Genomic DNA, 11500 nt, shown 5'->3' with positions numbered 1-11500 from the left:
ATATATATATATATATATATATATATATATATATATATATATATAAATATATATATATATATATATATATATATATATATATATATATTTATATATATATATATATATATATATATATATATATATATATAGTGTTTGTGTTGTGTGTGTGCGTGTGTGTGGGGGGAACAACTTTTCACCGCTTATCTTACTTGTTTTTCCAGTTTTTCCTCGACCCGGGTGGCAATGATTTGCGAAAAAAAAAACTATATTTCAGTCGTTATTTCTCGTACTATTTTATAATAACGTATGCTTCTTCCTTTGTAAACTTCCTTTTCGATCTGATTCGGTTTGCCTTACTTCAGTTATTTTATTTGTAAGGTTAGGAATTTTGTCGGCATGTTTGTCTCTTTTTGAACAAAAACTACGAAAAGCCTAACATTTTCGTCTTCGGTATTTTATCTGATTTCGGTTTTAAGTCAAAGTAATCGACTGCATATTTGTTCTTGAACGTAAAAAAATATCGGTGTGTTGGTTTTATTAGATAGTTTTGATATGCTCAGTTCTAATCGCACTAAAATCATCAGCATGTTCTGTTGCTTTGATTCCTAATGTTCGGTTCAGAGTTTAATAACTTTGAATTTATTTTGATTAAATATCGTTTCAAATACAATAAATGTGAAATGCAGAAAATTGTCAATGAACTATGATAATAGGCATAAATACCAAATGTTGTAAAATTTTCAAAAAAACCTGATGGAATAATGTAATTTCAAAGAAATTAGACGAAAAGTTCACCTCGCGAAGGTTTTCAGGAGTTCTCTTCGGTTTTGTTTGTTTATAGAAACCATAAGAACTTACTCATAATTGGTTGATTTTAAGTTTTACGAAAATACAGATTTCGGATGTATTTTCTCAAATTATCTAATAAAACTCAGTTAAACTTTTTTAAAATATCTGCACTAAATGAACTATAATTCGTATATAACACCACATCCATAAGGAGAAGGGTTCGACTAGAACGAACTTGCTAGAAAACTCTCTGTTATCGACTAGGTATGTTTTAACGTCCGAAATTGATTTCTCGGAGTAAGGAATAGTGCTGCTCAAAGCCATCAAATGCAAAATTTTTAGTACTTGCATTTTTTTTCCATTTGCTTGTTTTGAGAATTTTACTGAGAAGGAAAATAAAAAATGAAGAAAAGTCGGAAAATCTTGTTCGTTTCGAGTTCATTGGAGAACTTCTTTGCACTCGATACGTATGGTATTGTGCCATCAACAGGCGATGCAAGTAATGCAGTTCAAACGCTACACAAGTATTCCAAACAAGCCTTCCTGCTCAGGATTTTAGTCGACTTCGGAAGCTACTGGTCACAGGAAAGTGAATTTCTCTGAGATTAGTTTTAAAAAGTGAAAACCCGAATATCGCAAAAATACTCCCACTTTTCCGTAACCCGAGTGGGATTCGGATGTTAATCTTGCAAGATCTTGCAAGAATATTGTCCTTTTTTGGGTTAGCTTTGAACTAACAACACCGCAGGTTGAAGGGGAACGCTTAAAGTTGCTGAAATTAGAAGAATTGCGGTGGAAATAAAAATTTCATTGCTTAAAATTCAACGTATTACGTCAGTTCACGGGTAAAAATGGCTGTAAACTTTTTTGCGGCAAACTTTTGTAAAATTTTTTGAACTTTTGGTGAAATTCTATTATCTCCAATTCCTGTTGGAAGCGTTGATTTATTCTTTCAAACCTTGAGCGGTGAAAATAAAGCTTTCACGGCTGAAAGTTGCTAATCATAAAAACTCCACCGCAAAACACCGCAAATCTTACAGAAGTTCAACGCATTTGTCTTCCACAAAGTTGTGTGAATCTGATTTTAAATCAAAAGAAAAATGATAAAGTAAAAGAAACGTTGCGAAGTGGAAGAAGAATTTGATGACATGCAGGAGTTTAGAGCTTCAAACCCTTATATGAAAAAAAAATTGTTATAAAATGCTCGCGCTGTGCAGTGAAAATATGTTTTCACCGGAATTCAGCACAATTCTTAGATTATTTTGTCAAAAAAAGCTGAACCGGGACGGAGTTCTCTTCGGTTTTGTTTGTTTATAGAAACCATAAGAATTTACTCATAATTGGTTGATTTTAAGTTTTACGAAAATACTGATTTCGGATGTATTTTTTCAAATTATCTAATAAAACTCAGTTAAACTTTTTTAAAATATCTGCACTAAATGAACTATAATTCGTATATAACACCACATCCATAAGGAGAAGGGTTTGACTAGAACGAACTTGCTAGAAAACTCTCTGTTATCGACTAGGTATGTTTTAACGTCCGAAATTGATTTCTCGGAGTAAGGAATAGTGCTGCTCAAAGCCATCAAATGCAAAATTTTTAGTACTTGCATTTTTTTTCCATTTGCTTGTTTTGAGAATTTTACTGAGAAGGAAAATAAAAAATGAAGAAAAGTCGGAAAGTCTTGTTCGTTTCGAGTTCATTGGAGAACTTCTTTGCACTCGATACGTATGGTATTGTGCCATCAACAGGCGATGCAAGTAATGCAGTTCAAACGCTACACAAGTATTCCAAACAAGCCTTCCTGCTCAGGATTTTAGTCGACTTCGGAAGCTACTGGTCACAGGAAAGTGAATTTCTCTGAGATTAGTTTTAAAAAGTGAAAACCCGAATATCGCAAAAATACTCCCACTTTTCCGTAACCCGAGTGGGATTCGGATGTTAATCTTGCAAGATCTTGCAAGAATATTGTCCTTTTTTGGGTTAGCTTTGAACTAACAACACCGCAGGTTGAAGGGGAACGCTTAAAGTTGCTGAAATTAGAAGAATTGCGGTGGAAACAAAAATTTCATTGCTTAAAATCCAACGTATTACGTCAGTTCACGGGTAAAAATGGCTGTAAACTTTTTTGCGGCAAACTTTTGTAAAATTTTTTGAACTTTTGGTGAAATTCTATTATCTCCAATTCCTGTTGGAAGCGGTGATTTATTCTTTCAAACCTTGAGCGGTGAAAATAAAGCTTTCACGGCTGAAAGTTGCTAATCATAAAAACTCCACCGCAAAACACCGCAAATCTTACAGAAGTTCAACGCGTTTGTCTTCCACAAAGTTGTGTGAATCTGATTTTAAATCAAAAGAAAAATGATAAAGTAAAAGAAACGTTGCGAAGTGGAAGAAGAATTTGATGACATGCAGGAGTTCAGAGCTTCAAACCCTTATATGAAAAAAAATTGTTATAAAATGCTCGCGCTGTGCAGTGAAAATATGTTTTCACCGGAATTCAGCACAATTCTTAGATTATTTTGTCAAAAAAGCTGTACCGGGACGTAGAACATATCTTTGATATCTCTTATAGCTCCAATCTTGCTTTCAATTAACTTTCTTTTTGAGGTTACTTGCTAGAAATAGCTTAGGATGCCAGTGTTATTGCAACCTTCAAGAATATAATGATTCAAAAACTGCCAAAAATGCAACAACAACTTTGACCCTTTACTCAAGTAAGTTGAAACTTAGGCGTGCTCTTTTAATGCTTGATTATACTAGAGATAAGTTTAAAACAAATTTAGCGACCAACCGCCTTGATAAAAAGGAAAAAAAAAAACCTTCTGATTTAAATTTAGTGTTTTTTTACTATGACGACGTCATCACAGAGGAAGTGTTTTTGTTGATTGCACACGAATCAACCAAAGACAAGTAGATTTTTTCAAGGGTTTCAGACGTCACCCGACATTTTTTTGGTTCGAAAAGTCACCGAAATTACTTTGGCCGAGGTTTCAGACGTCACCTCAGAAGCCCCTATCCCGGTCAGACCTGTCCACAAACAGCAGATTTTTCTCGAAAAAAATCTCAAACACAGATTTTTACCCAAACAAAACTTTCCTTGTGTTTAGGATACCAATTTTCTATCACAGAATTTAGTTAAAATGGAATTGAAAAGCGCATATACAGAAAAAAAGTCGCAAAAAATTTTTTTAGATTAATAAATTCAAAAAAAGTTTTCTGACTTTCGACAAAAAAAAATGTAGACCTACAAATCTAATTCCTGGTTGAGCTCTTTTATTTGTTCCTTCAGTACTACTTTTTTACGCGTTCTCAATTATTTCAAGGTTATTGTCACAACCAGTTTTCGAAATGCATAAGAACACAAAAAAAAAACAATTTCGAAATCAATGAGTTCAAAAAAATGTTTTCTGACTTTCAACAACAAAAAATTGATCAACTTAAAAAATATACCCTTTTGTTGAATGTGTCCAGTTGTAACTAAAAGTGTTTTAATTTATTTAAACGATTTAGTTACAAATACTATTTAAAAGCAAAAAAGAAAATTATTTTTTTGTTAATAGTTTCAAAAAAGCTTTCTGATTTTCCTGTTGTTCTTCTCGAACTTCTCGTTTTATTAGACTAACCGTCAAAATCTCTTGTTAAGCGCAAAAGAAGGCTGTGACTACTAATTTATGAAAAAAAAAATATTTTCTCTGAACAACAAGTAAAAATCAAAAAAAAAATCCCAAAGAATGAAGAATAAAAATACATTTTCCACTTTTCGAAGAAAAAGTTGACGAAATTAAAAAAACTCGAGTTTTGTCTCATTAAATTGCCCAAATGAAAAACTGATATTTTTGTTTCTGAAAATATAAAAAAGTGTCTCAAAAACGAGATAAATTGCAAAAATCCTCCAAACAAAGATGAAATTTTTTTTTCATTGAAAACAAAACCCAGATACAAAATCTCACACTGTATCTCCCTAAGAAGCTTCAGAGGAAGAGTATGCGTCTTACACGAGGAAAAGAATTGTTTTTTTTGAACGTTCAAGGAGGAGGGATTTTAATTCCTTAGTAGCGTACTACCAGCCTCACGCTTAGTCAATCGGATAGTGTGTTTACTTAGACAAAAACACTATTTTTTTTGTTTTGCATGAATTAGTGCATACCACTTAGATCAATAAAGGCTGTATTAGGCACTGATTCCTAAACACGAAAGTAAAACATTCGAATTTTCCCTTAAAACTTTCATTCTTTTAGCCGCCCTGTGAGCTGCTATCTCGTATTTCTCTTCCAACTAAGTCTTCGGTCTCAGCAAAAGAATTCGCAAAAGACTACAACAAATAAACACATAAATCAACCTAAATATCAACATAAATCTCGTTGTTTTAGGCAAGATGAGTTAAATTTTTTCCTAAATTTGTTGTACTGATGATATTGAAAAAAATTCAGTCTCAAGTTTCAGAGCCACTTTCAAAGAAGATGACAAAAGACTTCAATCAACTGATGCCTCAGAAATTCCCTTGATGCCTCGTTTGTGCCCTTGCAGCATGTTGCCATTGCCATTGCAACCTTTAAGAAATGATGATTCAAAAACCAACCAAAATTGCACCAACAACTTTGACTCTTTTGTCCAGTAACTGGAAATTTAGACGTGCTCTTTTAACAAAAGATTAGAGTGGAGATATCTTTTAAAACAGCTTGAAAATTGATTATATAAAATATATGTGACCTCAAATAGAGTACTCATTCATTTCATTGAAAGCAGAGTGCAGTACTATAAATTGGTTTGCGTATACTTAAATCTTGTTTCGTGTAAATTGAACATGTATGAGACAGTGGTCTGCTCAGAGGGCAAAGTCTGAACAATGATCTGGTCCGAGAGGTCACAAAAGGGATTCGCGTCGCGTGAAAATCGCTTAAAAACTTAGGTTACACTACCGTGATCACAGGCCGCTGTGGTCAGCAGCGTTTTCTGCTCAGAGGGCGCGGCCCAATGAAGATTCCAATAACTCTTGGATCGCACCTGGGTTTGATCAGAGATCATTTCCGTTTTGCTAAGAGGAAATGATCTCTGCGTCCTGATCAGAGGATAAGGTCTGGAAAGAGTTTAATTAGAGATCGCTTTGTTCTGCCAACGCTTTGTTCAAACTGGGAAACTGACCGCAGCGCAATGTTTTTATGATCTTGAAAGTTTCAGGTGGCATTGACTCTATCGATAGCTGTGGAGAGATACATTTTAATTGTGAAGAACACAAAGGTGGACGATCTTTTGAGTCCAACAAGAAGAAAGAGGTTTTATTCTATTGTCGCCTTGATATGTCTTCTTGTACCTGCTCTGGTGGTTCTAGACTTTATGTTGCACTATGAAGAGTGGGATGAACAAAATGGAGAGGTAAATTATTATAAATAAAAGTTCCGGGATATTTGCTGTCAGAGGTTCCTAGCTAATTGTCCCCGTTATAAACTAAATAATTTTCTACCGTGCCCGCGGTTATTTCGTGGGCGAATACGTTTGATCCACATCAAAATTGGCCATGATAATGATAAGTATATATAATTATAATTTTTGTAGTCGGATAAATTATTTCCTCGTGTATTATTGTTTGGGCAATTTGTTTTTTCGATGAAATTAAATTTCTGGATTTTTATTGGAAAAATTTTCCAACTGTGATTCGCTCAAAATTCTGACTTTTGCAGCAAAAATAATTCATGAAAAACATTTCAGAGTTTTTGGAATTAATTTGATAAATTTTATAGATCAGAATTAATTGGGGGGGGGGGGCAATTTTTACTCGTTCTTCGCTTAAACACAGCTTCGGCAGTTCATTTTGTGTAATGAAGTATCTTGTGTCCATGATTCTTGTTATGAGCATTAAGTAATCATTTAAAATACATCGCAAATGTGAGGCTAACGAGCGGAAAAAATGCTTATTTTTCTCTGATGAAAAAAACTGAGCAAAACTTTTGGATGAAAATTGCCACTCTCAGTATTCTATATTTTGCTTCAATTTTCTGCATCGTAGTTTAATTGGCTTTTGCATAGATCAGAATCCCGTACTGAACAACTGGTTTAAAAACATTGTCCAAAGCTTGATCAACTGATTTTGAGTCGAAACTTTTTCTCGGGTTATAGAAAAGTCCATAAAAATTTACCAATTTGATTTCTACTCTTAATCTATTTTTTAAAAAATATCGTTACGCTCAAGTAAAAAAAGAAATTAGATTTTCATGGTGATTTCCGTTTATCATAAAGACATCATTTCTGTCGCACTTTCTCTTGAAATGTGAAAACCTATTTTTTTGTGTTCACAATTTTTAGCCAATATTCTTTTTCGGATAAGATCTGCTGATGCTCATGACAAGCATTTGCATTTTTTGATTTTTGGCCAGATTCTTGACAGTATCATCGGCAAAGAAAATAAAGCTCGATAGATCAGTTAAAAACTTTTTAAATGTCTAACATGGGAGAATAAATCATCCTAGTATGTATACTAAGAACGTTCCTTCCGGGAACCTGATTGCCATATAATATGCAGTTTGTCGTTAAGTTGCACTTAAGGCTCTACCCTCAAGAGAAATGTCGTGTAGCTACAACAGTGATCAATTATCGAGTAATTAGTACCGCTTCACCTCTCTTGAGAATAAGGGCGAGATCAACTTATTCTATTCGATTGGTTTATTTTCCCCCTAATTACAAATCGTGTTTTGTTATTTAGCACGTTACTACCCGGGTCGAGGTTTAGTCCAGTAATAATGTTAACATCAGCGTTGAAAAAAAAATTATTTCAGCGCAAGGCGCCCACATCTTTTAGCGTTGAATGCGATGAATTTGTGCGGTTTTTTGCGGTGAAAATTTTTTTTCGCCGCATTCACCGGATTTCTTACGAAAAGAAACTGCATTACAGGGGTTCGAACCGCTCACCTCATGCATGTCATCAACTTCTTAATCCACTGAGCCATCTGTCACTTACATTTATGGTATTTTCCCTGTATTAAGATAAGCGTTGAAATTAGCGCTGAGTTTTTGTAAGATTTGTAATTTTGGCGGTGAAAAATTTTTATTCACAGCATTCTGCTGGTAGCGCTGAACTTTTTTTACCGCATTCTGCTGGTAGCGGTGAAAATTTTTCATTCAACGCTTAAAAGTTTCGTATCACCGCATTCATCGCATTGAACGCAAATCTTACACTTTCACTCAAATTCACCTCAAATCTTTTACTCAAATCTTACATCTTTTAGCGTTTTTTAGCGGTGACACCTCGACCCGGATATATAGAAAAATTAGTACGTGCGTCTGGTGTTTGCAAGATATATGCCCACTAGGCTGGGAGGGGGAGGAGCAGAGTATTTTTTAAAGAATTACAACGGTGAAATATGGACAAAAAACGACCAGATTTGTTCAATTTCACCCATACACATATTATTACAAGATAACGTTCCGGTCTCCCTCCGGATTATGAAAAAACATTTCCACTAAGAAATTGAATCTTTATTTAAGAGTTATACCATTTGTGCTGATTGCATCCGGTATACTGTCATGACAAAGATAGAACCATATCTGCGTCTCATTCTAAATATTTATACTGTCTCTGTCTCGGGCATTCTCTATTACGAGTGTGGCAAAGTTTTGCTCCCATTAAAGACTATTACGAGAAAAGGTAAGACCTTATATTGTACAGCAAGCACTTTCAGCACTTTAGTAATTTGAGAACTATCTCACAAATGAGACATCTACCCTCGAAAAGGCAGCCTTTAAGAAAGGGAAGGGAAAAGGAGAAAAATCAAAGATACTATTACTATGTCGGCTTGTTTTTTAGAATAGACACTTCTGACACAAGGTGTTGACGAATTTATTCCAAGGGGAGATTTTTATTGGGAAGTGTGAGCATATTAACATTTTCGATAATAATTTTCCAAAAATAATAAAAATATTTATAAAATGAATAAAAAGCACAGGTTGAGGTGCCATCCGGAAGTGACCTCTGATCAGACCAAGTCCAACGCACCCGGTGTGTTCCCAGGCCAAAATTACAGGGGATTTTTTTTTGATTTTTTGTACTATTTTACCGAGCGATGTTGGCTCTGCCAAGAGACAACAAGAAAGCAGGTATTCTGATCACAGCCATATCTAGAGATATGGCTGTGATCAGAATACCTGCTTTCACAGCCATATCAGGGTCCAGCTGATAGAACAAACCAGTCCCCTTACAAGGAAATTTTGTTTAACTGTAGAATACGACAGAATTTTGTTTAACGGAAAGCTGACTATATTCATTCATTGAGTTCGAAATCTGCACTAATGTAAACTAAATAAATTTTTCTCATCGTTTAGGTTTTCTTTTCTTTAGCAATATTACTTTTAGAATGGTCTTCTCCTTAGATGAATTTAATAAAGCAAACATTAATTTTTTGGAAAAGAATGTATTAGAACAAAACTCGTGCAGTGAGATGATTTTGAGCGCACAATAGTCTGATCAGGAGTGACCTTTGAGCGCACAATCGTCTGGACAATGGTCTGATCTTGGTCTGATCAGAGGTTCTTTCCGTCTGGAAATGTCTGATCAGAGACGGTTTTGAGCGCACTTAGAGCGCGCACGATGTTTTGAGGGCACTTTAGTATGATCAGAGGATACTTTGGTCTGAGATGGTCTGATCAGAGGTTACTTTCGTTTGGAACGGTCTGATCAGAGATCACATCCCTATGGCACCTCAACCTGGGAAGTTAACATTCTTGTTTGATTTATGTTTGGTTTCATTTCATAGAAGAGCAGCATGAAGTATAGAACAGAGTATAGAAACCGCAGGTTGTTTTGCCGAAAACGTATTAGTTATATTTACCTAATATCCACTTCTCGAGAAAAAATTACAAACGCAATATTCAATCTTCCTTTTCAGTGCCGCATATTGCATTACTTTGAGGTAACTTTCCAGATCAATAGAGACTGAAAATACCAGTTAAATCTGCGCAGTTAAACCTGCTCAATCAGCGCATTTTTGTTTTGCATAAAACACAGTTGAAACAGGCATGTCGAACTAAATCGAAGTTAAAGCGTTTGCTATAACTTGCAGCAATCCTGGTCGCGAAATCTTTGGTTTTTAAACCTATAAAATCTTCGGCATCGTCTTTTTTTTCAAGCCGAAAGCGATGAAACTCGCTACATTTTTTTAGTCGGCATCATCGTTTTTGATCGGTATTTATCATAAGAGAAGTTCAGTACAGTCGTTTTTAAACGTAATATAGATTCTATCGCCGTTTCTAGGCTAAAGACAGATATGGTATCGGATTTTTTTAACGTAAGAGAGATTCGTTATTGTCGAGAGAAATACCATGAATATTTTTTTCTGCGTTTTAACCGCAAACTAGGCCGTGGATTGGACAGAAAACAGTCAGCATGTTTCGTCAGCTTTAAACGTAACCAAACGTCAAAAAATCTATTTCTGTTGATTAATTTCTGGAATAATTATGTCAAAACTGAAGGTGAACTAAAAACAAGATCTTCAATGATCATCAAGTGTGTTACATTTTTGGATTCAACAATTAATTCGAAAAAATGGATTCTAAAATTATATTCGTTCAATTAAATTCGAGAAGGAGCTAAAAGATTTTTCATTATTTTTGCACACTTTTGAAATTTTTCTCTAAGAATTAAGTTTGAAAATCCTGCAAAAGGAACGCTATCATAACGTTTGTCTACATTATAAACAAAACAATCAAAAACCCTATGGAAAATAAACCCACACTTCTACGTCTAGAAACGAATATAACAACAATCTCTTATGTTTGAATACCAGGCACATCGACAATCTCTTCCAGTTCAGTACCGAACATACCGACGACCTCTTACGTTTAGAAACCGAACCTACCGATAATCTTTTAATTTTGAGTACCAAAAATACCGTTGATCTATTAGGTTTAAGGCCGACCATACTCATTCTTCTATAACCGAACATACCGCATCTCTCTTGCGTCCACAAATGATGCTAACAAATATTTTGAAATATAAGTTCGAAACCGAGAATTCCGAGCTGAAGAACGTACCGACGCTTTCTTTCGTTTGAAACCGAAAATGTATTGCAATTTTTTTTGTCTTTTTTGATCTTCTCAACTAGGGAAACGTTTGACTTAAAAGTTTAAACTACTTGTTTTAACAAAAACAAACATCGCACAACAGTATTTTTGACAGTAAGATGGAATTCGAATAGTTTTTAAATACCCCTGTGAACTACACTTATGTGTGATATCCTACAGTTAAAACCTGAAAAACATTGACGAAAAACAATAAGTTCAGTCAACAATCTGAACGTATGTTCAATTACCAACCTGAATGATCATAGTTGCAGTAATTGAAAGTCACGATAGGTTTAAAAAAGTTAATTTGGCTCTTAAAGTACATTGTTGAAGGCTAATAGGAATTTTGTGCCGAGAAGAAAAATCGAATTGGCCAAGCCCAGTTTGAATAGATGAAATGACAGGCTTGTTAACGCAAAAACCCAAGCTTTTGAACAGTTAAAAGCTTGAAAAACAGAAAAATAAATTTGGTTCAAAAAACTTAATTCCATAAAGATGCCTTTAAATATAATCATCAATAAAAACTACCGCAATTTTTCTCCAATACCGAAATTTTTCAAACCTTCATTATTGAAAGTGTGAAAAAGAACAGTATCCATGGCCTTTGAAGAATTTTGAATTCGAGTTTTGATTTGAGATGTAGCATTGAAATCGGTGTTTAACATTAAGATG

The sequence above is a fragment of the Convolutriloba macropyga genome, chromosome 9 (genome assembly GCF_964194025.1).
Source record: "Convolutriloba macropyga chromosome 9, txConMacr16.3, whole genome shotgun sequence".
In the NCBI taxonomy this organism is placed as follows: Eukaryota; Metazoa; Xenacoelomorpha; order Acoela; family Convolutidae; genus Convolutriloba; species Convolutriloba macropyga.
This window is presented reverse-complemented; position numbering follows the sequence as displayed.